Source organism: Amblyomma mixtum, chromosome 9, assembly GCF_055824585.1.
Source record: "Amblyomma mixtum isolate Tamu chromosome 9, ASM5582458v1, whole genome shotgun sequence".
Lineage (NCBI taxonomy): Eukaryota > Metazoa > Arthropoda > Arachnida > Ixodida > Ixodidae > Amblyomma > Amblyomma mixtum.
Window position 1 is genome coordinate 98849961 of NC_143020.1, and position 26059 is coordinate 98876019.

Consider the following 26059-nt stretch of genomic DNA (forward strand, 5'->3'; position numbering starts at 1 on the left):
AAAACTAATCAGGCTGCATGGTTGGCTTCTCCCTTATACATTTTTTTAGACAGTCTATACACGGTCCATAGACTTCTGTCTATAACGTCTATATACTCCCTACAGACAAATTCTAGAGATCGGAGGCAATACAAATGCTATAGACAGTCTATAGACAATCTCTAGATTTATGACCATACACTTTTAATAGACTTCGGTCTATGGACACTCTATGGACTTATGTATATAAAGTATATATACTCTTCATAGACAAATCCTAGAGAACAGTTTATAGGCAATACAAATGCTGTAGACAGTCTGTGGACAATCTACAGATTTATGGCCGTACACTTTTAATAGATTTTGGTGTATGAACAGTCTATAGACTATGAATAGACAAAAATAAATATATATGGGAAGGATATAGAGTCTATAAGAAGTCTATAGACTGTATATAGACAATTTTTATAAGGGTCAGCCGTTTAGTGGAGCGCTTATGCCCCTCCTAAAGCTTTAAATATCTGCAGGGTGTGGAGAACCCTTGTCCGCACCTTTCAAGATCTTCTGATAAGTATTTAGGTAAGCCGTACTCTGTAAACACGAATGGGAGTAAAAAAGAGAGTAAGGTGTCCTATAGAGCACTCCCTTTTATAAAAAAGGAGTGCGCTAAAGGACAGCTCGTACTTCCTTTTTTACTGCCTTCTCTTTAGAGTGTAAAGTCCTTTCGCAGACCTCATGTTAAAAGAACTTTGTTGTGTCCGCGACGGTCACAAAGAAAAATAAATAAATCTCCACAAGTGTCCCCAGTCAGTGACTAGAATGAACGCTATGCGTATTCCGTGAGTGTTGATTTATCTTTGTCTGTCCTGTAGGCAGTGTAAATTTACCTCTTTTAACTCTTTTTTTTGGACACCTCTCTCTCGTATTCTGAGCGGCAATTAGGGACCTGCCATTCGCTGCCGCTGTCAGTATGTCATGCGAGAATGTTGTGGTTTCCTGAAGGCTACGAGCCTCGTGAGAGAATTCAGTGAGAAATGAAAAAAAAAGTATGTCTATTTATGGAGTATCAATTAACGTCAATAAATTGGTAAATTGGTTTTGGAGGAAACGAAAATGGCGCAGTATCTGTCTCACATATCTCGGCGGACACCTCAACCGCGCCGTAAGGGAAGGTAGGAAGGTAGGAGTGAAAGGAGAAATAGAGAAAGAGGTGCCTTAGTCGAGGTCTCCGGAATAATTTCGGCTACTCAGCCGGAGTACCCGGTTTCGAACCCGACCGCGGCGGCCGCGTTTCGATGGGGGCGAAACTCAAAAGGCGCCATTGTGCTGTGCGATGTCACTGCACGTTAAAGATGCCCAGGTGGTCGAAGTTATTCCGGAGACCACCTGCGCATTGAATTTAAAGCAGCCTGACAATTTCGATGCAGGCGAAATTCTAGAGGCCCGTGCACTGTGCGATGTCAGTGCACGCTAAAGAACTCCAGGTGGTGGGAATTTCCGGAGTCCTTCACTACGGCGTCCGTCATAGCCTGAGTCGCTTTGGGACGTTAAACCTCCATAAACCATAAACGCCAACTAACCTGCTAAACATACGTGCCTCAACCATCATACCTTCCTTTTTATTTCTTTTTTTCTTATCAGCATTTTATTGTTCACCTATAATGTGGTCATCCCTCTTATCCGTAATTCTTTTCTTTTCTGCCATTTTCTGACTGACATCTGTTTCGAACAATGCGCAGATTATGTGAAGCATCGTCTCCCTCTTCCACTTGAGGCTCAAGTGTGAGCACCAATTGTTACCTGCTCCACAAGAATGCACATAGCAAACGATAGCAGCTCTAGCGGTTACTAATATGAGATGACTTTCTCCCGCTAAGCACAAGGCCGTGGGTTCGAATTGCAGCCTCAGCGGCTGCATTTTTATCGCTGCTAGAGGCGCTTTAGGAGGTTGTTCGGAATATTTCACTACGTGTCACCTGACCCGATTGCTTTTTTGAGACTCAAGATCTTATTAATTGAATAGTTCATGTAGAGACAGTCCGGGCATGGTAGACAAACTTTTAAAACAAAAATGCACGTACGCTGTAGGGGATTTTATACCGGTTGTTTCGGTCAGTACTTTCAAAAAGTCCCAAGTCTAGGGCAGTTGAAATGGAAACAAAATATTTTCAGGAAAATACTTTCAGCCGCAGGGGACAGATGTTCAGTATTAAACGCACACTAATTATGCATATAATTAAAATTTATTAACTACATTTTAATTAACATTGTTTGGTGGGCAGTGCCAATGGCAAATTCGTAACTCCGGACAAGACAGTTCAATGTCAGTTCTTGAAACAAAGCGAATCTCGTTCTCTAGAACGCTGCTGCGCGAGAAAATTTGTTGCCATTTTTTTTTTTGGACTCATAACCGGAACTGATCTTATGAGGCAGGCAGTAAGCAAATCATAAACATAATATTCGCTGGTGACGGGTTGCAACGACGTCGAATTCAAACTATATCCCCTGGTCACATGGGCATCCCCGGCAATGAGCTGGCTCACCAGCTTGCCTGCGAAACTATACACCGGGCGCCGGGGATCCCATGGACGAGCCCACCGACGGAGCAGGCGGTCAGGGCTTACAAACGCACTGTCGACGAATACTACACGCAGCAGAAATTGGACTTCGCTGATTTACCCCCACCACACCCATCCCTATCGATCCGTGAAGCTCGCATTCTTCGCCGAATACAGTTTAATCTCCTACGTACACCAGCCAAACTTTCTTTGTGCCGGTACACTTCCACACCTCAGTGCCCAAACTGTCCACACACATATGCAGACATAGAACACTGCCTTACACAGTGCCACGCAGCCTTCCAGTCCCCCGCCTATCCTTTCCCGCCACCCCCACCGTGGCCCATCTGGCTTGCCTCCCGGGACCTGAACCTGCAACGCGCCCTCGTCTCCTTGGCCCAGGACCTATTGAACGCCTAACGTAAAGGCTGATAATAAAAAGTGTCACACCACCACCACCACCACCTCTCGGCTTGCGCTTCCTATCGATTCGACGCCGCCGCGGTGGCTCAGTGGTTATGACGCTCGGCTGCTGACCTGAAAGTCGTGGATTCAATCCCGGTCGCGGTGGTCGAATTTCGATGGAGGCGAAATTCTTGAGGCCCGTGTACTGTGCGATGTCAGTGCACGTTAAAGATCACCACGTGGTCGAAATTTTCGGAGCCCTTCACTACAGCGTCCCTCATAGCCTGGGTCGTTTTGGGACCTTAAACCCCAATAAACCAATCAAATATAACGGCCGCGCAGTTGGCGATGGCACTCGCTGTTTTTGCTCCAAGCGACGAAATTAAAGATGGTTGATGGCTTACAGGGGTTTAACGTCCTGAAGTGAGTCGGGCTATGAGGGACGCCGTAGTGGAGGGCTCCGGAAATTTCGACCACCTGGGGTTCTTTAACGTGCACTGACATCGCGCAGTACACGGGCCTATAGCATTTCCCTTCAATCGAATTTCGACGTGCATGACGTTGTACTATGGTGTTCGAATCGGGTGCTATAAGCCCTTAACACGTCACCAGCGGACATTGCGTTCGCACCGAACTTAGTGCGCGTATCTGAGCTCGTTTTCGATTTTGTGCGGAAAAAATGCCCCGCAATCCTCGCATTGCGGGACTTTAAAGAATTCCATTTTGTTGTGTTTCAAAAGCTGATAATCCATCCTCATGTCCTTGGCTTCGAACTAACCAAATGGAAGAAGTTCTAGGCTATGCACGAAAAAAATTTATTAGTGAAATTTATGCAATTAAATCTACAATTAAGGTTGTTTTTATAATAACTGATGCACGTTGTTGCTGCGAGTTTGTTCCTGAACATTTTGTCGTTATATTTTAACATCCCCATTTTTACCAAAGTTTTAAGTGTCCGCTGAAGTGCCCTACGGTAAACCAAGTACGTACCTTTTCTACGTGTTTTACATTTACAACCGCTAGACCAGACGGTCAACGTTTCGCTAATTGGGAACACCCCGTTGTGTCCTCGTGAGCGCGATGAACTTCGTACTAACCATTGGCACTAACCACTAGACTACGCTAATAAGAAGCCAATTAGTGAACTTTAGCCAATTAAACATGTAATTAATGAACTTTCTTAATAACTGACATCCACCGAAGCTTAAAGTTTTTTTCCTGAAAAATGTTGCCTTCTTTGTTCAACCTTCCTATTTTTTAGCAATTTTTGAGTGCGTGCTGAAACACTCGGTATACATAGTACATATTGTATGTATTGTGCTTCTGCAGCCGCTCCCGACCAGACTGCCGATGCTACTGTTTCACTAATTAGGGACACCCCGTTGAGTCCACGTGAGCGCGATGAACTTCGAGGAAACCATTGGCAGTAACCACTAGGCTATGCTAATAAGAAGCTAATTAGTGAAACTTAACCAATTAAACTTCGAATTAGAATGATTTTCATTATAACTGACGTCCACCAAAGCTCAAAATTTTTTTCCTGAAAACGTTCACTTCCCATTTATGCATCCATATTTTTTAGCAATTTTTGAGTGCTCGCCGAAACACCCGGCATGCATAGTACATATTGTATGTACTGAGCTTCTACAGCCGCCCGAACGGACGGCCGATGCTACTGTTTCATTAATTAGGGACACCCCGTTGTGTCCACGTGAGCGCGATGAACTTCGAGCAAACCATTGGCACTAACCACTAGACTATGCTAATAAGAAGCTAATTTGTGAAACTTAGCCAATTAAACTTCTAATTATAATGATTTTCTTTATAACTGACGTCCACCAAAGCTCGAAAATTTTTTTCCTGAAAACGTTCACTTCCTGTTTAAACCTCACTATTTTTTAGAAGATTTTGAGTTTTCGCTGAAACACCCAGTATACATAGTACATATTGTATGTATTGTGCCTGTGCAGCCACTCCCGACCAGACGGTCGATGCTACTATTCCGCTAATTAGAGACAGCCCATTGTCTCCACGTGGGCTCGGCGGGGCGGGTGCGCCGATTGTCCCACTCCGAGGGGAAGCTCTTCTGAGAACCCACCCTGTCAATCACCCTCCCACCGGTTCTTCCTATTCCGGTCTTGTGTCCCCATTAGAGCACTCCCAGTCACGTTCCAGCCACGACGCTAGAAGTGTCTCAGACGGCGCGTCTGCCCCTCCGCAGGCGCCGAAGGAGGCGACCCGTGGAGAGGAAGCTACACAAACCCTTCATCAGCTCCATCGTGACACTGGCATGAATGCTGGCACAAAAAGAATTACAAAACACACTGCTTTCTGCTTCAGCTTCAAATAAAAAAAAATGGCTGAGGCTTAACTTGGTTAAGCCTGGAGAATGCGAAGCAACATCGATCGTGTCGCGTAATTTGGAGGCGCACAACCACAGCGACGGCGCGAGGTGGGCACCCGTTTATCCACTGTCGTGACGTCATCAAGTCACGTGGTGTGACGTCATGTATCACGTGATTTGGAGGCTCACAACCACAGCGACGGCGCGAGGTGGCCCCCGTTTCTCCACTGGCGTGACGTCATCGTGTCACATGGTGTGACGTCATGTATCACGTGATTTGGAGGCGCACAACCACAGCGACGGCGCGAGGTGGGCCCCCGTTTCTCCACTGTCGTGACGTCATCGTGTCACGTGGTGTGGCATCATCGTGTCACGTGATTTGGAGGCGCACAACCACAGCGACGGCGCGAGGTGGGCCCCCGTTTCTCCACTGTCGTGACGTCATCGTGTCACGTGGTGTGACGTCATGTATCACGTGATTTGGAGGCGCATAACCACGGTGAAGGGCTGAAGTGGTAGCTAAAGTAGTATGCTTCGCATAAAAGAAATTCAGGAGGAGCGCTTAAGTCACCTTACGTGCAGCGAGGCGAAAGCCTTTATGCCATCCTGCTGAGCTCTCCGGAACGCTTCTGATTCTTCATTGTGTGTTTGTTTTGTGTTTTGCTCGTTATAATCGATTTCGAGGTACGACATACCACACCTTCGTTATATCCGGCGTGTTCGTTATAACCGATTTTGAGTTACGACATACTACGCCTTCGTTATATCCGGTGTGTTCGTTATAACCGATTTCAAGTTACGACATACTACGCCTTTGATATTGTTGCGGGAAAGAATATATTTACATATATTTACAAATAGACAAGAACAGCTGCGAGCGGCACCGAGAACACAGTCCGAACTTCGTTGTCGTCTTCTACTCTTCCCACTCATGCCATCGCTCTTTGTCGTCGTCGTCTACCCGCATCAGGACCCCCGGCTGCTGAAACGCCGTCTCGGCGTTAGGGCGGCGACGTATGGGCGTCGTGATAAGGTTTAAGGCGACAGACGTGGACGATGTCGGTGGTGGCGCCAGAGGACGATGGCGAGGTTTCAAGGGGAGCAATTTCATAGTTCACGTCGGTAACACGGCGCACGACACGGTAAGGGCCACGGTAGTGCGAAAGGAGCTTCTCGGAGAGACCGACGCTGCGAGAGGGCGTCCAGAGAAGGACGAGTGATCCCGGGGTAAATTCGACGGCCTGGTGACGGCGGTCGTAGGCTGACTTCTGGGAAACTTGAGAGGCTTGGAGCCTACTACGTGCTATTTGGCGCGCCAGTGTGGCCTGGGAGATGGCGTCCCGAGCGTAAGCAGTGGTGGGGGCTGAAGAAGGCGGCAAGAGTGTGTCCAAAGGCAAGGTGGGATGCCTACCAAACAAAAGGTAGAAAGGAGAATAGCCTGTTCTGTCATGAAGGGAAGAGTTATATGCAAATGTCACATAAGGCAAGGCTGCGTCCCAATCTCGGTTGTCTGGCGATACGTACATGGCTAACATGTCGGTGAGCGTGCGGTTGAACCTTTCCGTAAGCCCATTGGTTTGTGGGTGGTAAGCTGTCGCGAGCTGGTGCTGCGTGTCACACGAAGAATGTCGTGAACTACTCTGGATAGAAAATAATGACCGCGGTCGGTGAGCAGTTGACGAGGGGCGCCGTGGTGAAGGATGACGTCTTGCAGAAGAAAATCGGCAACATCGGTAGCGCAGCTGGACGGCAAAGCACGCGTGATGGCGTACCGAGTCGTATAATCAGTTGCGACAGCGATCCACTTGTTGCCGGAGAGGGACGTCGGAAAAGGGCCAAGAAGGTCGAGGCCAACACGGTGAAAAGGTTCCGGAGGTATGTCGATGGGTCGCAGAAGACCGGCAGGCAAAGTGGAGGGCCTTTTCCGACGTTGACACAGGTCGCAAGCGGCCACGTAACGCTTGACGGAACGATAGAGACCAGGCCAAAAGAAGCGATGCCGCACCCGAGCGTACGTGCGGGACACGCCAAGGTGACCGGCTGTCGGCAGGTCGTGCAGTTCTTCAAGGACAGAAGAGCGTAGACGTTGGGGTATCACGAGCAGGAGCGGAGGGCCATCGGAGCGTAGGTTTCGGCGATACAAAATGCCGTTCTGGAGCACATAAAGGTTCAGAGATGGAGATCGGTTTGCAGAACGGATGCCATCAAAGATAGGACGTAAAGATGAGTCGTGGCGCTGTTCGTTGGCAATATCGGCAAGATCGGAGATAGCTAAGAGGCAGGGCAGGGTCTCAGCGTCCTCTAGGTCAGGTGGTTCCACAGGGTATCGGGATAAACAGTCAGGGTCCTGGTGATGGCGCCCTGACTTGTACACGACGGAGTATGAGTATTCTTGGAGGCGCAATGCCCAGCGACCAAGGCGACCGGTGGGATCTTTTAGTGAAGACAGCCAACAGAGAGCGTGGTGATCAGTGACAACAGCGAATGAACGGCCGAACAGGTAGGGTCTGAATTTAGCCACTGCCCAGACAAGGGCAAGACACTCGCGCTCAGTAATGGTGTAATTTTGCTCTGCGGCTGAAGGTAAGCGGCTGGCATAAGCGATGACTCGATCTTGACCCTGTTGACGTTGGGCAAGTACGGCGCCGATGCCATATCCGGAGGCGTCCGTGCGAACCTCTGTGGGAGACGACGGGTCAAAATGTGCTAAGATGGGCGGAGTGGTCAGCAAATGGACGAGGGATGAAAATGAGTTCTCTTGAGCAGGGCCCCAGGTAAAGGGGGTGTCGTTCTTCAGAAGATCGGTGAGGGGACGAGCGATGCCGGCGAAATCTTTGATAAAACGGCGAAAATACGAGCACAAGCCGACAAAGCTGCGCACATCTTTCGACGACCTTGGAAGAGGAAAGTCCTTCACAGCTTGAATTTTGATGGGATCTGGGCGTACACCAGAAGCGTCAACGAGGTGTCCGAGAATAGTGAGTTGGCGACGACCGAACTTGCATTTCGATGAGTTCAGCTGAAGGCCGGCGTTACGAAATACTGTCAGAATATTGGAGAGGCGCTCGAGGTGCGTGGCAAAAGTAGGCGAGAAAACCACAACATCGTCTAGGTAACAGAGGGAAGTGGACCATTTAAAGCCACGAAGAAGGGAGTCCATCATTCGTTCGAAGGTAGCCGGGGCGTTACAGAGGCCGAACGGCATGACTTTAAACTGGTATAAGCCATCAGGCGTCACGAAGGCGGTCTTCTCGCGGTCCTTTTCATCAACGGCAATTTGCCAGTACCCCGATCGAAGATCAATTGAAGAGAAATATTTGGCGCCGTGGAGGCAATCTAAGGCATCATCGATCCTTGGGAGTGGATATACGTCTTTTTTTGTGATGCGGTTGAGGTGCCGATAATCAACGCAGAAGCGCCAGCTGCCGTCCTTCTTTTTCACCAGGACGACTGGTGAAGCCCAAGGACTTGACGAGGGCTTGATGATGTCTTTTGCGAGCATCTTGTCCACCTCTTGATTTATGACGGTGCGTTCGGCGCTGGACACTCGGTACGGACGTCTGCGGAGAGGAGCGGAATCACCGGTACTGGCGAGAGGTACTGGGATCGATACCCCGCACCTCCACCAAATATGTTGCGGGAAAGAATATATTTACATATATTTACAAATAGACAAGAACAGCTGCGAGCGGCACCGAGAACACAGTCCGAACTTCGTTGTCGTCTTCTACTCTTCCCACTCATGCCATCGCTCTTTGTCGTCGTCGTCTACCCGCATCAATATATACGGTGTGTTCGCTATAATCAATTTCGAGTTACGACATACAGCACCTTGGTTGCCAAAGTATACAGGGCAAGAAGACGACTCGTTTGACGCCACTTCGAAGGTCCTACGTCAATTAGTTTGTCCGTGATGGCCGCTTGAAATTTCAAGAAGTCATGGTGTAAGGAACCAAAGGTCGTCGGTGCGAATCCCTGTTATATGCTACGCTTTAATTCGACTAGTAACCTTATGCTCCGTAACGTACTAAATCGTTTCATACCGCACCAAACATTATATGGCCATTTTGGGTGTACCAATGGCCACCTAAATGGCCAGTGGTACTATCTGTGTACCAATGGTACCAACCACTGGTCTCAGTTTGACTCCTCACATACCGCAGCATATATATGCGGGGTGCCGCGCTGTTTAACTAGGTTTGATTGCCAGCTCGCGTGACTTCGCATGACGCATTCATGTCACAGTAACTAACGAAAGTTACATTTGTATTTGTTTATACTACTGTCATGTAGTGGTTACTGCAGCCCGGCGAACAGGAAAACAGCGAGAATGGCTTCTAAATGAAACTCTTTATTTGGGATGACTTTGCGCCCGCAAGTAACTGAATGACTCGGCGGTGGCGTAGGAACAGGCTAGCTCGGCGGTTGTCGAACAGAATGCCCGCCGCTCTCTGCCATGCTTTCTTTAAAGCTGATAGCGAACTTTTGAGATAAAGCTTGGAAAGTTACTAGAACACTCTGGAACAACGTAGAATCGGCTCCGCCTGATAGCGATCAATCGAGTTAAATCTAGGCGTGTCTTGCATCACAAACAAAGCGATAAATTGGCGTGTCGGCAGCTTTGAAGAACGAACAAGCAAACACTACAATGATTGACGGCACTACCTTACTTTGCATTAGGAGCTCCCCTTGAGAGTTTTTCAGGCATGGGATCTCTTTCAATACCACTTCTTGCACTTAATTTGCTTGTATTCTTAAAGTCTAATAAAGTTGAACTACTCTGAAACGGGTCCCGTGACAATAGTTTCGAAGCGCCGCCGCGGTGGCTCATGTGGTTATTGTGCACGGCTGCTGACTCAAAAGACACGCGTTCGATCCCGGTCGCGGCGGCCGAATTTCGATGAGGGTGAAATTCCAAAGGCCCGTGTACTGTGCGATGTGAGTGCACGTTAAAGAACCTCAGATGGTGTAAATTTCCGGAGCCCTCCACTACGGCGTTCCTCATAGCCTGAGTCACTTTGGGACGTTAAACCCCATAAACCATAAACCAAACCAATAGTTTCGAAGTGAATAATGGTGTAGCGTCGCCTCTGGGATCCGACACTGTGTCGATGCGTCGCAGTTCATTTGCGAAATCAGCCGATTGTGCGACACCAGTATGTCATTTATTGATCTGTTCTGGCTTAAAAATCTTCTCCTGCAGTGAAAGTACCGTCTTTGTCATTAGAATGCAGTAATCTGTCGATACAAGCCTAATTGAATTTCTTCTCAGTGTTCCTTTAACTCCATGGGAGACGCCATACTTTTGTCCAAGCTTACCTCCTCTACTCTCCTCATTAGTATTCCTTTCACTCCCGTTATCACCCTTACCATGTGTAGGGTAGCCAACCGGCCATGGTGTGCTTAACCTGCATGTCTTTTCTTCCCTATGTCTCTCTCTCTTTATATACTTGTCCTCATCGAGAACGCGCTACTCTGACTGTGCACTCTAATCAGAAAGGCGTAAAAAAAGGAGTAAGCTGCCCTCCCCTTATAACAAAGGCCTATAGACAGTCTATAGACTTCTTATACACTCTATTCCCTTCCTATAGACATTTCTTCTTGTCTATTCATAGTCTATAGACTGTCTATAGAAGAAAGTCTATTAAAAGTGTATGGCCATGAATCTGTAGGTTGTCTGTAGCATTTGTAATGCCTATCCTCCCTACCTTTCCTCTTATTCCTCCTCCTTGTATTGCCTTTAGACTGTTCTACGGGATTTGTCTATAGACAGTCTATAGACCATATAGACAGAAGCCTATAGATAGTCTAATACTGTCTGAAAAAAAATTTTGTGAGAGTCTAGCGCACTCGCTTTTCTAAAAGGTAGTGTGCTAGAGGAACACCTACTCTTTTTTTGCTCCCATTTAGGCGTATTGGTGTTTAGTGTGTGGCCGTCCGCGCCGCGGCCCTTGCTGAAGTCTGTTGTACATTGTTTCTCGTGTGTGATCTTGTGAAATCTGACTCTGCGGCCTAGATTTACAAGTGTTAAGGATACAACTTCCATATTGCGCGATATATTTACTATTGCTGAACATCGTTGTTGCATACAAAGTGATACGTGCGCTTGATTATTTACTTATTTATTTATTTATTTCAAGTTCCCTTGTTGCTCATGCAGAGGGCATTAGAGAGAAGCCGGAAATCGCTGTTTATCGCGTTTTTCCGAATCAGTCAAATGCAGGTCGCAGCACGCACACGCATGGACGAGATTAAGAAGTTTGCGCCGCAACTGGCCAAGGACAGGGCTAATTGGAGAGACATGGGAGAGGCCGTTGCCCCGCGGTGGGCGTAGTCAGGCTGATGACGATGATGATGATGATGAACACGCACATTCCGTCTTTGTAATGCATGTCATTGAGTGCTCTAACCTTGGGCCACTTCGCTTTCTTTTTTTCGACTTGCCCGGTTTCTGCCAATTATGTGGAAGACTGCGGGTCCTTGTCGTAAGGTGTAATTTGTAGTCGGTGATTCTACTTTGACGTCACTGGTTGGCTGATTAAGACGCAGTGGTAATATGAACAATGAAAATTGCTCATGAAGAAAGGAAGGGCACAGTTGCTGTCTCACTTTTTGGTTGACATCCGAACCGCGCCGTGAGAAATGTGGGGAAGGAGTGGGTGAAAAAAGAAAGGGAGAAAGAGGTGACGTAGTGGAGGGTTCCGGAATGATTTCGACCACCACAGGATCTCTAACGGGCACATCGCAGCATAACGCGGGCGCCCTTCGTGTTTCGCCTCCATCGAAACGGGGCTGCAGCAGACGGCGCTAAAATAGAAAATGCTTTTAGAACCTCATCAGGCGATGACTCATCCATCACTTAGTGTGACGAACGCCGGCTGGGAAGGATTTACTATGGGTGGAGGTTTTAAATCCATATCCCAAACGAAAAGAAAAAAACGATTGAACCGTGTAAAACATACGACAAAATAGTTTAGTGCGTAAACACTAATCCGATGGGCCCGCCGCGGTGGCTAAGTGGTTACGGCACTCGGCTGCTGACCCGAAAGACGTGGGTTCGATCCCGGCCGCGGCGGCCGAATTTCGATGAAGGCGAAATTCTAGAGGCCCGTGTGCTGTGCGATGTGAGTGAACGTTAAAGAACCCCAGGTGCTCGAAATTTCCGGAGCCCTTTACTACAGCGTCCCCTATAGCCTTAGTTGCTTCGGGACGCTAAACCCCAATAACCAAACTAAACCAAACTAACCCGTTGTGTACCAACCCCGACCAAAATCGTCAGTTGTCCTGTTTGTTCGCAGCTGCCCTCGCGCGAGCGCTCCATCCCGGGACACTGCCCGTTCATCCTCGCCTTCTACGCAGTAAAAATCCCTGCTTTCGCACTGAATCGGATGCAGTAAACATTCTCTGGACTTTCATTTTTCTGTTATTTTGCAGTTTAGTACTGTAGTCTTTTTTGTAGTATTTTTCTGTAATCTGTAGTTCTATAGTACTTTTCTGTAGTAACTGCAAAATTTTTTGCTGTTACTGCATTGTGTCAAAAACATTGCGGCAAGTCTCTTGTGACAAGAGGAAATTTTCTGTTGTGTTTTTCGGCCGGTCTATAGAGCAGACAGGTGTTAAGTGTCAGCCAATGCAATTGCAGTTTTTCCACCACGTTGTGGCCGTCGCAAACTTCTGTCGAGCCGCTTTTTTTCTGGTTCCCTCGCCTATTTAACGCTTTCAGCTGCCGAGACAGCAGCGGAAATTTTTCGCTTACAGGTCTGTTCTCTTTTTTATCACGCTTGTTTGAAACCGTGGCGTCCACGAGTACTTTGCTTTAGACGTCGAGCAATGCTTTGCTCTTGCAATTATAAGCAAGCACTATTTCGTCTTCTTTTGATTGTTTTGAATCTGGTAGCTTTTGTTGCATTTTTTTGGGTGCGTCATCAGTGGCATTTACAACAATGGGCTGCTGGTGCCTTGTGGTGCCAAGGAACGTTTGGTAGCTCGGTGGTGTGGGAAAAGAATAACACTTTGCAATATATGGTGACGAGCAATGTGCTGTAAGGGAGTACGTATGTATTGGGCATGCGAGGACAACATATCTGAATCATGAGGAACTAATTAAACTTAGAATAAGAATATCTTGGAGTTTATTTAAGAGGCAGTTTGCAGATAGCCAATGGACTTTACCACGATCAGTCAAAAAGAAAGTACAGAGGGCAAAACAAATGTATGGAATGACCGAACTGTGTGTTCCGCAGCTCCCAAAGCCGCTGCGACGAGGAAGGCAAAAAATGATGATGAAATCCTATGAGGTTATTTTCACCGGAACAGCGCGCACTAAGACACGGACACGAAGGAAGACACGACACACGCGAGCGCTGCACACACGAGCTCGTGTGTGTCCTGTCTCCCTTCGTGTCCGTGTCTTGGTGCGCGCTGTTCCGGTGAAAATGAGTTACCAACTTGCCCAAGCATCTGTTTTAACCTATGAGTTTAACTGCACGTGCATACATCCGGACCATATTTAACCAAATGTTACTGCTAGATACCGCGTGTTAAAGCCCGAAACAGCCCCGAGCGTGTTCTAGGTAAGCGTTTTGCCCTCTGTACATGGCAGTTGCATTCTGGTAGTACGCACTCATGGGGACGAAACATGGTCCACGGAAAAGAAGCATGGAAATTAGAATAGGCTTACACAGTCCAATTAACGGGTCCTGGAAACGAAAGTGATAGGACCGGAGTTCAAAATAAAGGTGTAGTGTGGATATGAGAGTGAATTGAGGTTACTGACTTCGTCGTTCACCTTTTATAAACAGGAAACGAACTTCGTTTGCACATACAACGCAGATATCAGGTAATTAAATGGTATCTTCCGGTAGCAGAACCTAGTCGGGTCGGCAGAATCGGAAGGAAAATTTCCCTGCCATATGATTGGCACCCATGACGTTTGTACCGAAAGGCCTCCGTGATCACCGATTTTAAGTGCAAGACTCTGTACCCTAGCCTCTGAGATCGGCACCAACCCAATCAACTGCGGACGCTCCACTGTTTAATTCCGAAATTAGTCGCTGATGGTGTTGCTTCTATTATTTTTTTTCCTTTTCTGGCTTTTGAAACTTCGTTTTCCAGTAAAGTAGCGCTAAAAAAAAATAAAACATTCTGTTTCTTGGGAAAAAATGCTTATGTCTGTATAGGTTGGTTTATGGGGTTTAACGTCCCAAAGCGACTAAGGCTATGAAAGACGCCTTATGTCTGTATAATATGCCTATCACTGTCGCACGTTTAGATGCTATATAAACTATGTGCTTGCCCGAGGACACATTTTCAGTAAATAAGACTCCTGAAGTTCTAAATTCAGGCGCGCTTTCTACGTGTTTGCTCATCCAGGAAACTGTAATCTATTGATACAGGCCAGCTTCAATTTGCCCTAATCGACGCATTAGCATGCCCAACGTTTGTCACACTTATAACGATTGTGCGAACGGAGGGACGTACCGGTGCGCTAAGTATAAAAGGGAACACGCGAGCGCCTGCCCGCCGCACTTGCCCTTAAAGAAACGCATGGTCCGTTATTTTCTGCCGTAACATTGGACATATAGCAGAATACTGTCCCGAGGGCAGTGCGTGCAATGACTGGTGCCGCAATCACACTTCCGAGCAACAGTACCATGACAAGCCATTCTGCGTCTCGTGCTAAGCATGAGGACACAATACGATGAGCAGCGCTTGCCCCATTAATAGTTCCGACGACAGCTCCAGAGGCATCTGCGTTTGGAGCGGCATCGCCCTAATTTGTTCAGTGGGCTGACGTAGCAGCCGGCAACCACTCAAAACCGACTGGCGAGTGTCCAGTTACTGTACTATACAATAAACTAGTCAACACTCTCCGGAAGGAGCTAGCACATCTGCCCGCGGAAATTTAGTCCCTCAAATTCCAAGCAACTAGGAAACATGATCGATCGCTTTCATCGTCACGTACAGCTCCGGCGCAGGATAGAGCCTATCGAAGAGCGTGCGGAAAAACGTCAACAAGAAATAAAAAACACGGTAACAAGAGCCCTTTTCATGCTGCGATGCAACTCTCGCAAACACCTGCGCAAATCACAAACGAGGCCGCACGTGAGATTCAAAACAATTTAGAAGCCGTTAGTTGGAGTGATGAGGAGCAAATACGACAGCAGTTTTCTTTCACTCGCGAATCTATTCCAGTTCTGATTCTATCCCAATTCCGGGTGCGTTATCTTTCGCTCTACAATCTCCTCAAATTCGGATTTTGTTTCAATTCCGGTTCTATCCAAATTTTTATTCCAGCCCAATTCTGGTTCTATTCTTACTCCAGTTCTATTCGTAATGACTTCCTTTTGTTCCTTATAGATGGGTCATTCTTAGTCCGGCCTCTCTCTCCTCTTCGGCATTTGGAGAGGATGACGTTCATCTCTCCACCTTTCACCTGTCAGCCATGGCAGGTAGCAAGTGGAGACAGGGAAATTCCTATAAAACCCCACCTGCCACGTTTCGCAGATGGGGCCTACGCACAGACACCGCCGATGCCGGACAGTTTTCGCCCTCGCGGTGCCCGTAATGTTATCGCGTTAAAAGAAAAAAAAAGGTTTTCAAACAGGACTTCAAGTCTCAGTTTGCCACTTTCAAGCAAGTAATGAAGTTTTTGGCATCATACGTTGAAATCCCCCTTCATAAAAGTGTGACACACCGCACAAGAAGAATGCATATTCTCAATGACCAATGACCACACCAAGCTCAACAACTTCCTGCATTATGCGGCTCAGCAGAACGCGATTCTGCCGTTGAATTGTCGAAGCTTTCGCCACAGCGGCCAAATCTTCAAATTTCGCTTTAAAAGTTGCAAACCACTGGCTATCCTGCTTCAAGAAACGCGTTGACCATGCATGCTTACATGTTCATCGTCTTTCTAGATTACCATGCATGCATGCTTGGGGTCTCCATGGCTTCTTTAAGTGTGCAACGCAGTAATGCTGGAATTTCTTCGTATTTGGCGTCACATCTGGCATTGCAAACGCCACCACACAAACAGCGAACAGCTCATGACTAATGCGGAATTTCGGCTAGATGGAAGAACAGAAGTACTATGCGGATGGAAGAACGGGATTGCTGCTGGAGTGGCAAGACGCCTTTGAAGAAAAAAATTGATTAGTGATAAGGCAATCATCGTTGTAAATAGCTGCCGTTACTGCCGTACTCACCTATGGGACAGAAACGTGGAGGCTAACAAAGAGGGTTCAGCTTAAGTTAAGACAACGCAGCGAGCTATGGAAAGAAAAATGATAGCTGTAATGTTAGGAGTCAAGAAGCAGGCGGAGTGGGTGAGGGAAAAAACGCGGGTGAATAAAATATTAGTCGAAATCGAGAAGAAGAAATAGGCTTGTGCAGGGCAAGTAATGCGAAGGCAAGGTAACCGCTGGTCTTTAAGGGTGTGGATTCCAAGTGAATGCAAGCGTAGCAGGGGGCGGCAGAAAGTTAGGTGGGCGGATGATGTTACGAAGTTTCCAGGGATACGGTAGCAGCAGCTGGCAAAGGACAGGGTTAATCGGAGAGACATAGGAGAGGCTTTTGCTCTGCTGTGGGCGTAGTCAGGCTGATGATGATAATTATGATGAAGAATGGAATCCTCGCACAATCTACCTCGACAGGGGAATACCTCCTTGCTCAATCCTCAGCCCCGTGCTGTTTAGTTTGGCAGTGGCAAAGGTAGCGCGGCACCTAGAACAAGACACGACAGAAAGAGTTGAGATCTGCGAAGACGTAACCGTGTGGGTCGAAGCCAGTTATTTTGAGTTTATTTATCACATGCAATCTCAGCTGCAGGGAGCAGCAGATAGCCTGGAGGCCTCACTAATAAAACTGGGCCTCAAGCTAGCGCCTAGCTAGGTCGGATTTCTTAGCATTGATGGCAAGACTCGTACTAACCGGGGCCAAAAGTTGCAGCTTCTCATGGTAGGCCGTGCACTACATCATATAACGAGGTAATCACACGTCCCACTGTACCCGTCAGCAGCTGTAACACTTCTCACACTTCAATCAAATATATGAAGTGCACCTGGAAGTCGACTGTAAGCCGAATAGCTTGCATGTCAGACAAGAATGACGGTGCAAGGCATGAGGCCTGCCACAATTCGGCCCACGCGATACAGATCGGCAGTACCTCAACGGGGCCCCAGAATATGAACTGGCTGTAAGAAACCACGACAAAAGGCCTAGCTTCATCTCTATACAGGGCGCATCATAACAGGACTACCGCAAAACACACGCATCTCAGCTCTTAGAGGATTCTGTCGGCCTTCCTGTTATACACAGCATCATTGAACAAATAACACGAGACCCGTAACACGCAGAACTTGAAAGGAACAGAGCCGAGCCTTGGAAGGTTGGGACCGCCAACCAACCGCATCGGTCGATTATGACGGCTAGCAGGCACCGCTCTTCTCTTCATCCACACATCGGCCGCCCAAAGCGGACGGCTGCACCCTGAGCACGAACGCCGGCACGGTTTCACTTAGCGCGGCATAAGGCTTCTGATAGGTCAGGAGGAGGTTAAAAGGACATTTACGTCAATGCAGCCCTGACAAACAAAGCGATATTCAAGGTATGGCTAGCCGGGACGATTTCCACTACAATGGTTACCTTACTCTTTGAGTACTCAATGCGTGCCTAAAGGAAGGAGACCTGCTCGCCGTATACCCTGTTCGTCTCAAACAAGTGAAAAATGTTGAAGCCCGTGATCCACTGCTACAAACTGACACGTCGCGCGAAATCTGCATGTTCTCTCGTTACCATGAAGCAGGGCATGAGCTTCACAAGCTCTTCTCGACACACACTATCACGCAGCAGGTTATTTCGGCAATCCAAACCTTCGCAACGTGCGCATCTCCCTCGCATGGATCCCTGGACACACGGGCAGTCACAACGGGGAACTATAGTCGGATACACAACTCAAGACGGAAGCGGTTTTTCCCCGTTAAAGGATCTCCTTCCAGCCAATGGCGTCGGCCGATTCTCATGAGCCTGACAGCAGGACAATGCAGGGAGTGGCAGATGAAAGGGGGGATAGCCCCCCCCCCCCCCCCCCCCCACCTTCCATGGTCGGGGATAGTCCCATCCCAGCATTGTTGGTCATGAGAATAGGATGGCTGTCGTTTGACAGGGCAAAGCCACTTTGTTCTTGAGCGATTCCATCCTCCGCTGGCACACCTCGCCGTTACCGACGACACCGCTGATTTGTTCAGAAACCTGGCTGTCCTAATATGCTGATTAGAGCGTGCTAAACAGAGAAGTCGTGCTCGACTTAAAACCGTTACTCCGCCGGGTTACCTTACTACCTGAACTTCCGTAACAGAGCCTGAGCAGGTAGGTCGTCATTACTGATGCCATCGCCGATGCCGCCTACACGCCATATGTCATCGGTAAATGACTTATCGGGCCCTCGCTCTCATCATGGGGAGCAATGTAGACATTGTCATGAAGTGCCCCTACAGCGGCTGTATGCGCTGTGGTGGTGAACTGTACCACCTTGTTCGGCATTTCTCGGAGTTCAACAAGGAACGCGACGACCTCGTCGCCAAGCACGGTGTTCCCACAGATAACAAGAAATTTCGTGCACTGACCATAGTCGGGGCTAACGGTATTTGGAGAGACATCGGTAAATACTCCAAACGGCCTCTACAAAGCAGTGCAGGGATTTGTTCGACCACAAACGTCTGTCTTTCGTATATCTAATAGGTCCCTACTTCTTCCTTCCTTAACCGCCCAGTTCCTGAACTGAAGTTTACGACTTCAGTTTCTGAACTGAAGTTTATGATACCTACCCGGTTTAAACATGATAATTTACTCTCGTCTAAACTATTGCATATTAGTACGGGGAACTACAACGAGAACCAATCTTGAAAGACTACACGTGGTACAAAAGAAGGCTATGAGAATAATCGCACATAAACCACCATATGAACACAACGCACCTATGTTTCATAAATATAAGATATTGACAGTTTTCAACATGTTTCGGTCCAGCCTCGCTATGCAGGTGTAGCACGGTGTCAAATCTGTTGGTTTAACATTTCTTGAATCCTATAGACGCCAGAATTACGCTTATAATTTACGTGAAGGAAAATATGTAAAAAACAGAGCTTGAGCATCGTACGCAACCCAGCTAGTTGGCTATCAAATTCACGAACTGCTCAATACTTACCCTCAGCTAGTCGACGCCGTATCCGAGTCAAATTCATCTGGGTTTAAGAAACGGGTGAAACATCTCCTTCTCAGTGTATGGTATGTATAGGAAATGAATCTGTCTCGTTGTGTGTAGAACGTACCTACGTGTGCATTCATGTTTAAAAGTATGCTACTCAGAGTTCCGGCCAAAATTATATTTTCATAGTGTTATTTTATTAGTGTTATTGTAGTGCTATTGTAATTGTAATAGTAAGGTCATTGCATTCATTCCCTGTGCAGATCACTTGTGTGTATCCTTGTATTTTGGTGGTTTTGCTTTCGTTAGTGCGTGTACATCGTTTAATATTGTACTCAGTCAGTCTTTTTATGCTTTCTTGCTTTTTCTCCCCATCAGTGCAGTGTTACTTTTGATCGTAGCGCCGCTGCCTGAAGCATTGTGTTCAATAACGGTTCCGAGGCCCCGTCAGGCGTCTGAATACGCCTTTTGCCTCGGCTATCCAGACAGGAAAACTAAATATGCATATGCATATACACTGTGCCGGTTTCTCTCAAAAATAAATGAATGAATGAAGCTGTATCCAGCCTTCCTTTATAAATAAAATTTACTTATATAAAATTTATTCAAATAATTAATTCGTTAAATTTGTCCTCAGTCAGCCTTTGACGTTGGCTGTATCGTTTTCCTTTCCATAACTCTCTCAGTTGTCCCGTCCAATTTCAAGCCTTTTCTTAAGTATGCATATCAAAATGCAGGCTACATAAAGCGCTTGAAATTTCGCGGTACATCTCACATGACGTCATGGCCACCCTAGCACACCTGATACGATCAAGCACCGCAGCACAACATGCCATCGCGGCATACATTAGTGAGAGCGGTCTCCTTCGAGTAGTGCAACCGAGGTCAACGAACTTGCCACGCACAGCTCTGAAGGCTATGAAAACGAATGACTAGAAGTTGCTTCTGCAGCTACACCCCATTCCTCCTAACTCTGCAGCTACACCCTATCCCTCTTAACTTCCCAACAGTGGTTGAGAGCCGTCATTCCCATGCAATAAAGGTTTTGTTCATTCATTAATTCATTCATTCATTAATTAATTTATTCATTCATTCATTCATTCATCGATTCATTCATTGATTCATTTATCGATTCATTTATTGATTCATTCATTGATTGATTCATTCATTCAGCCTGCATGACTCTACCCTACAAGTGCGAAATGGTGAGATATAATTATATGCTTCCCATTTGGGCCCTGCATTAACACAAACGCGCAAATTCCAGCCACTGACCTTTCAGCGGTGTTCTCAGAGCCGCGTGTTGTGAGCAGAGTTCAGTCAACGACCAAAGTCCAGACGCCTCCGTTGTCCAGTCTATGTAGTACAGCGCCTCCGGAAGCCATGTTCGTGCCGGGGTGATCTCCGTTGCCGCATCAACACTGTATCCTCAATCACGTCGACGAGCATCAGCGAGCGTAACTTGAAGCTTTTCTGACGCGCCGCCCGAACAGAAGTGAGCTCCTGCGCGCCACTGCCGCAGTTGTGTTTCCTCCCCGCGGCCCACGCCGCGCGGACTGAGCTGGGTCGGCGTGGCGCGTTGTATGTGCTCTTCCCCCGACTCCAGCTGCTGCGGTGCCGAACAAAGCGACAGAGCCGGTCCTGCGAAGAGCATCAGCTGCGTCATTCGGCGAATATGCAGCGTCTACATGACAGCTGCAAAGCCAACCGTGAAAGCCAACCTTACTTCGAAATACCGAGCGCCCGCCGCGTTAGACACTCGAATTGACGTCCTGCGACAGAGGAAGCGAGAGCTCTGTCGCCTTGAGCCGATCGGCACAGTGTAGTACTGCGGGTGAATGTACCGTGTTTTCTGGAGTACAGCTCCGCGGACTATACATTTTAAAGACAAAAATTTTGATGTATTTGTACAGTTCAAGGACACCGATACCCAACAATTCTGGACGAAAACATATTTGAACGGGAAGAAGTTTATGGGCTCTCTTTTTTCATATATTGTAAGAGTTCACTACAACAATCACTACTTCCGCAGGTCTCCCATCGGCAGGCTTCCGTCCTTTTTTTTTTTGCTATGAACGTTTCTGCTATCGTAAAAAGCGTTCCCCATTGGATGTCTGTGGCACTCCTAACTGCTAGATGCGAGCGATGAAAAAACTTTGAAAGAAATATTTTGCTCCACATCGGAAGAATGAGCACCTGCAATATTTCCATAACAGTACCGTACAGTTTTCTAATATTAAAACTTTCTGTCCAAGAATGTTCAACATTCCTTACAAAAGAAAGTTTTGGACAGTCTATAGAGTGTCTATAGACTTCTCTCTATAAAGTCTACATACAAACCCTAGAGAACAGTCTAGAGGCAATACAAATGTCATAGACAATCTATATATTGATGGCCATACACTTTTAGTAGACCTTTGTCTATAGACAGTCTATAGACTATGAATAGACAAAAAGTAATATCTATAGGAAGTCAATAGAGTCAATAATAAGTCTATAGACTGTCTATAGATCATTTTTATAAGTTATGTATGGTCAAACAGAGCCAAGAGGAAGGTTGATGGTCAAGAGACGAAATAAAATTTGTTGAAAACTTGCAAATAAAAACTGGTGAGGAGAGCAAGGCCTGCTAACAGTTCAGTATAATGCCGTGTTTCTATAGACACTGAGATATGACTTAATATCAGTCATGGCGCTCAGGGCATAGACGTGCTAAGAGATAAATAAAATGTTAAAGCAATGCATTTTGCGGACTGTCTACAGGCGCGGGCACTGCAGTATGTTGGATCTCGAATACAGATTGAAATACGTGTATGATCACAACCACCTGACTTCCTGTACTAACGGTCGTATTTACACCACTGTCTGGAACCTACTAACGTCAGTGCAGTACAAACAGGGCCGCGATGCCTCGGAAACGGAGAGCATTTGCCGCGTTCTGCCCTTCTATATACCGGGACTCGCCGGGTCGACATTTTCCTGCAGTTGGCGCCTACTGACTACAAACCAGATGCGGCCAATATACATTCTAAACACGAAAAAGCCTATATGAGAATAAAAATTGAGTGAGCTGCTCTTTAGCGCGCATCCTTTTAGGGGCAGGGAATGTTTCCCAAGTCCCGGGGTTCATTTTGATCGCTAAATGTACAGAATACTTACTGTTGGCGACGAATGTACATTCCCACTTCAAAGCATCGTTACCTGATAAGTTAGCAACGGGGAGATGTTGTTAAATGCAGCGCTGAGAGTCTTGAGGTTAGGAAATAGAGGAGATTGAAGTAGTGGCAGTAGTAGTGGTGGTTTATTTAAATATAATAATAAAAGGAAAGAAAAGGTTTTTGTTAACCCCAGCATCTGCCATCGCTACAGGAAGCACCTGAGCTGGGGCAGCGGAAATAAACAGGAGAAATGAAATGAAAGAACTGAGGGGGACAGGCAGAAATGATAAGGGGGGAGGGGTAGGGGTAGGCACCGTATACTTGTATTCTATTTGCACTATAGCAGATTGAAATCTCGGTTTAAATTATCGTAACTACTAGAATTTGGTTTGTTTTGAAGGGGGAATGCGTTTCCATTACCAAGCATAAGTACCCGCATTTTTTGCGGTGAAAACATACCCCAGGCTTGGGCAGAATATCCAGTCACTCAGATCTCGGATATAGATTGAAATATGTAGAAGGATGGATAACTGGGCGAGTTTGTACTGATACATCGTGGGAGGGAACAGCGCGAACAAAACGACAGACGAAGCAAGGGGACACAAAGACGAGCGCTCCCACGTTGAAACCTCCCACGTTTAAATATGTGTCTGATCACAGCTACTGACTTCCGGTACTAATGGTCATTTTGCACAGCTGTCAAGAACCAACTAACGTCACTTCGGTCCAAACAGGTTTATAGTTTATGGTTTACGGGGTTTGACGTCCCAGAACGACAGAGGCTGCAAGGGACGCCGTAGTGAAGCGCTCCGGAAATTTCGATCACCTGGTGTTTTTTAACGTGCACTGACATCGCACAATGCACGGGCCTCTGGAATTTCGCTTCCATCGAAATTCGACCGCCGCGGCCGGTATCTAACCTACGTCTTTCGGGTCCGCAGCCGAGCGCCATTACCACTGAGCCACCGCGGCGGCACTGTTATTCGTGATTAGTGTGAATGGTTTTTCTTTTCTGTCGGCCTGAATTGTGCCTCACAAACTGCACACGAGCTGTGCACTGTATCCCGGAAATTACGGATCATACTCGGCACAGAACACGATTCATTGTTTGCAGAGAAAGGCAATGAAGTCACGTCCTGAGGTTTTCGATTGCAAGCGACACGGTATACAAAGCTCGCTAAAGGCTAACTTTGCTTGAGCCGATACCTTTGTGTCCGAATACAAGCTACACAAACAAACGTAGAAGAAGCAAGGCGCGTATTTCTAAGCGATCGGCATTGAAAGCGTGACTGATGGCTGTCGCGTTTCGAGACAGCGAGGTCATCAATGACCTCTGTTTCTCTAGTGCCTGTCGCTGTTAGTGACAGTGAGTAGTTGTCATTGCTTAGTGAGTAGTTGGCATTGCCTATGCGTGCGCTTTCTGCTTTGTTCTATGCTGTAGTCGTTCAACTTGCGGTAGACTGGCTGTTAGTCAATCTTGTGTCCAGTGGCCCTCGTGTGCGGTTTGTCCTAGAGATCAAACCTAACAATTCTACAAAAAAAAAAAGAATTTTTGAGGGGAGAACTTTTGATGAACGCGATTTTTGATCTAAGATTTCACTATAACAATCAATATATCCGCAGATGACCCGACGGCAGTCTTGAATTTTTTTCTATTAACATTTTTATTGCCATCAAAAGCATTGTCCATTGGTTTTCTATGGCAGTCTTAACTGTTCGATGCGATCGATGAAAACAGTTTAACAGAAAGATTTCGCTACATCAGAAGAATAGACCATTACCTGCAATATTTCCATCAAAGTATCTAACAATTTGTTAATTTTCAAAATTTTTGCCCCAGAATGTTGGATATGGTTGTGACGATACGCTGAAAGTAGAATGAACTGACCAGATGAGGCACGTTTTACGTGCCAACGTAGCAATTACGCTGCCCTGCAAACCAATTCAACGAATGCCTGAAGAACTTTAGGAAGGAACGTTCTTGAAACGTTCGCCGTGTGTTGTCTTAAGAAAAACGGCAAGCGTCCTAGCCTTGGTTTTGTGCATAAAAGCCTTGATTGCTTATGAGCAAGCAAGAGAAGGGAGAGAGGGGCTCATTATGACGTATATGGCGGAAAGCAACAGTAACCGGAACTAAAGTGCACAGGGAATTTTTTTTTAATTTCTGGTGTTCAATGATGGAATTTTAATCAGTAATTATTGAAAGATAATTGATTCGAACGCAGGAAAAAAACAACCACCTGCCGCCGGTGGGAGCCGAACCCACGACCCCCAAATTTCGCGTACAATGCTCTACCAACTGAGCTACGACGACGGCTGTTTAATCTTCTTCTTTCTGCGGTATTTATGCGTAGTGAAACCGAAACTTAAGGGTGTTCAGCAGCGCCACCCTTGTCCACAGCGGCGGGAGTAGTACGTCCTGTATTACTGCGAGTGTCACATGAAATGTGATCGAACGGTGAGGGCGGAAGCTGTGCGAGAACCCTCTTGCGCTAACTACGTCATCAAGACTGCTAGAACTGAGGTCCCCGCTAGCTATTGAGCGACAAAGGAAGGGAAAAGACGGGCTCGTTTTGATATACAGAACGCAAGCCTACAGTCATCGAAACCGAGTTGCATAAGGGATGTTTCTTTTTTTTTCATTTCTGGCGTTCATCAATGGGAGAATAATAGGTAACTATTTAAATACAATTGATTACGAAGCTGAAGAAAAAATCGCATGCTGGTGGTGGGATCCGAACCCACTGCCTTCGTTGCTTATCGGCCAATATGCATCACATAAACCTTCTTAACTATTCGACCAAATCATAGACCAAAGTCGAACATCGTTTTGCAACAGGCCAAAAAAGCAACCACGTTAATATCTGGGACGTACTAGGTACCTGTGAAGCGGCGATCAATTTTTGAGGCTTAATATCCCTTTATGCTTTTCCCGAAGTCTGTTACAAAGTTACACTTCCTTTCGCCTGCACTTTCATTGTTGGTAAACAACAAAAAAGCTAGAACGCTAGTTTTGCACGGAACAGGAACTTTAAACTCACTTTGGTCTATTCGAACTGACAGTTTGGCGCGTTCAGTTTCGAATGTGTTAATCTGAACTTCACATAACTCAAAGAATTTTCCGCTCCCACAGGTTTAAATTATCGAGAATCATCCGCATTTCCGCAAAACACCATTAGAAAGATCCGTGTCCAGGGGACGTCATAAAGAGAAGCCTCGATAGTTTCTGAACATTATCACTCCCCAACTTAATTAGCCTTTCAGTGCTTCAATAAAAATACACCCGAACAGCTAGTACGGAGCGTATTTTGCGTTCTTGAGCGGATCTTTATAACCACCTAATTATATTCAACTGCATCACTGGTGATATTTATCATCATGGTTTTTAATCGCAATGAATCTTGCCTTC

At 46.7% G+C, this 26059-nt stretch overlaps 1 protein-coding gene across 1 annotated transcript in view; it reads right to left on the reverse strand.

Moving 5' to 3' along the window:
• Positions 1-26059, reverse strand: part of LOC149330277 (uncharacterized) — a 132531-nt gene that overhangs the window by 97698 nt on the left and 8774 nt on the right. Inside the window, exon 2 of the mRNA XM_089560882.1 lies at positions 20768-21133. The gene's annotated coding sequence lies outside the window, so the exon portion shown is untranslated. The remainder of the gene's footprint in view (positions 1-20767; positions 21134-26059) is intronic.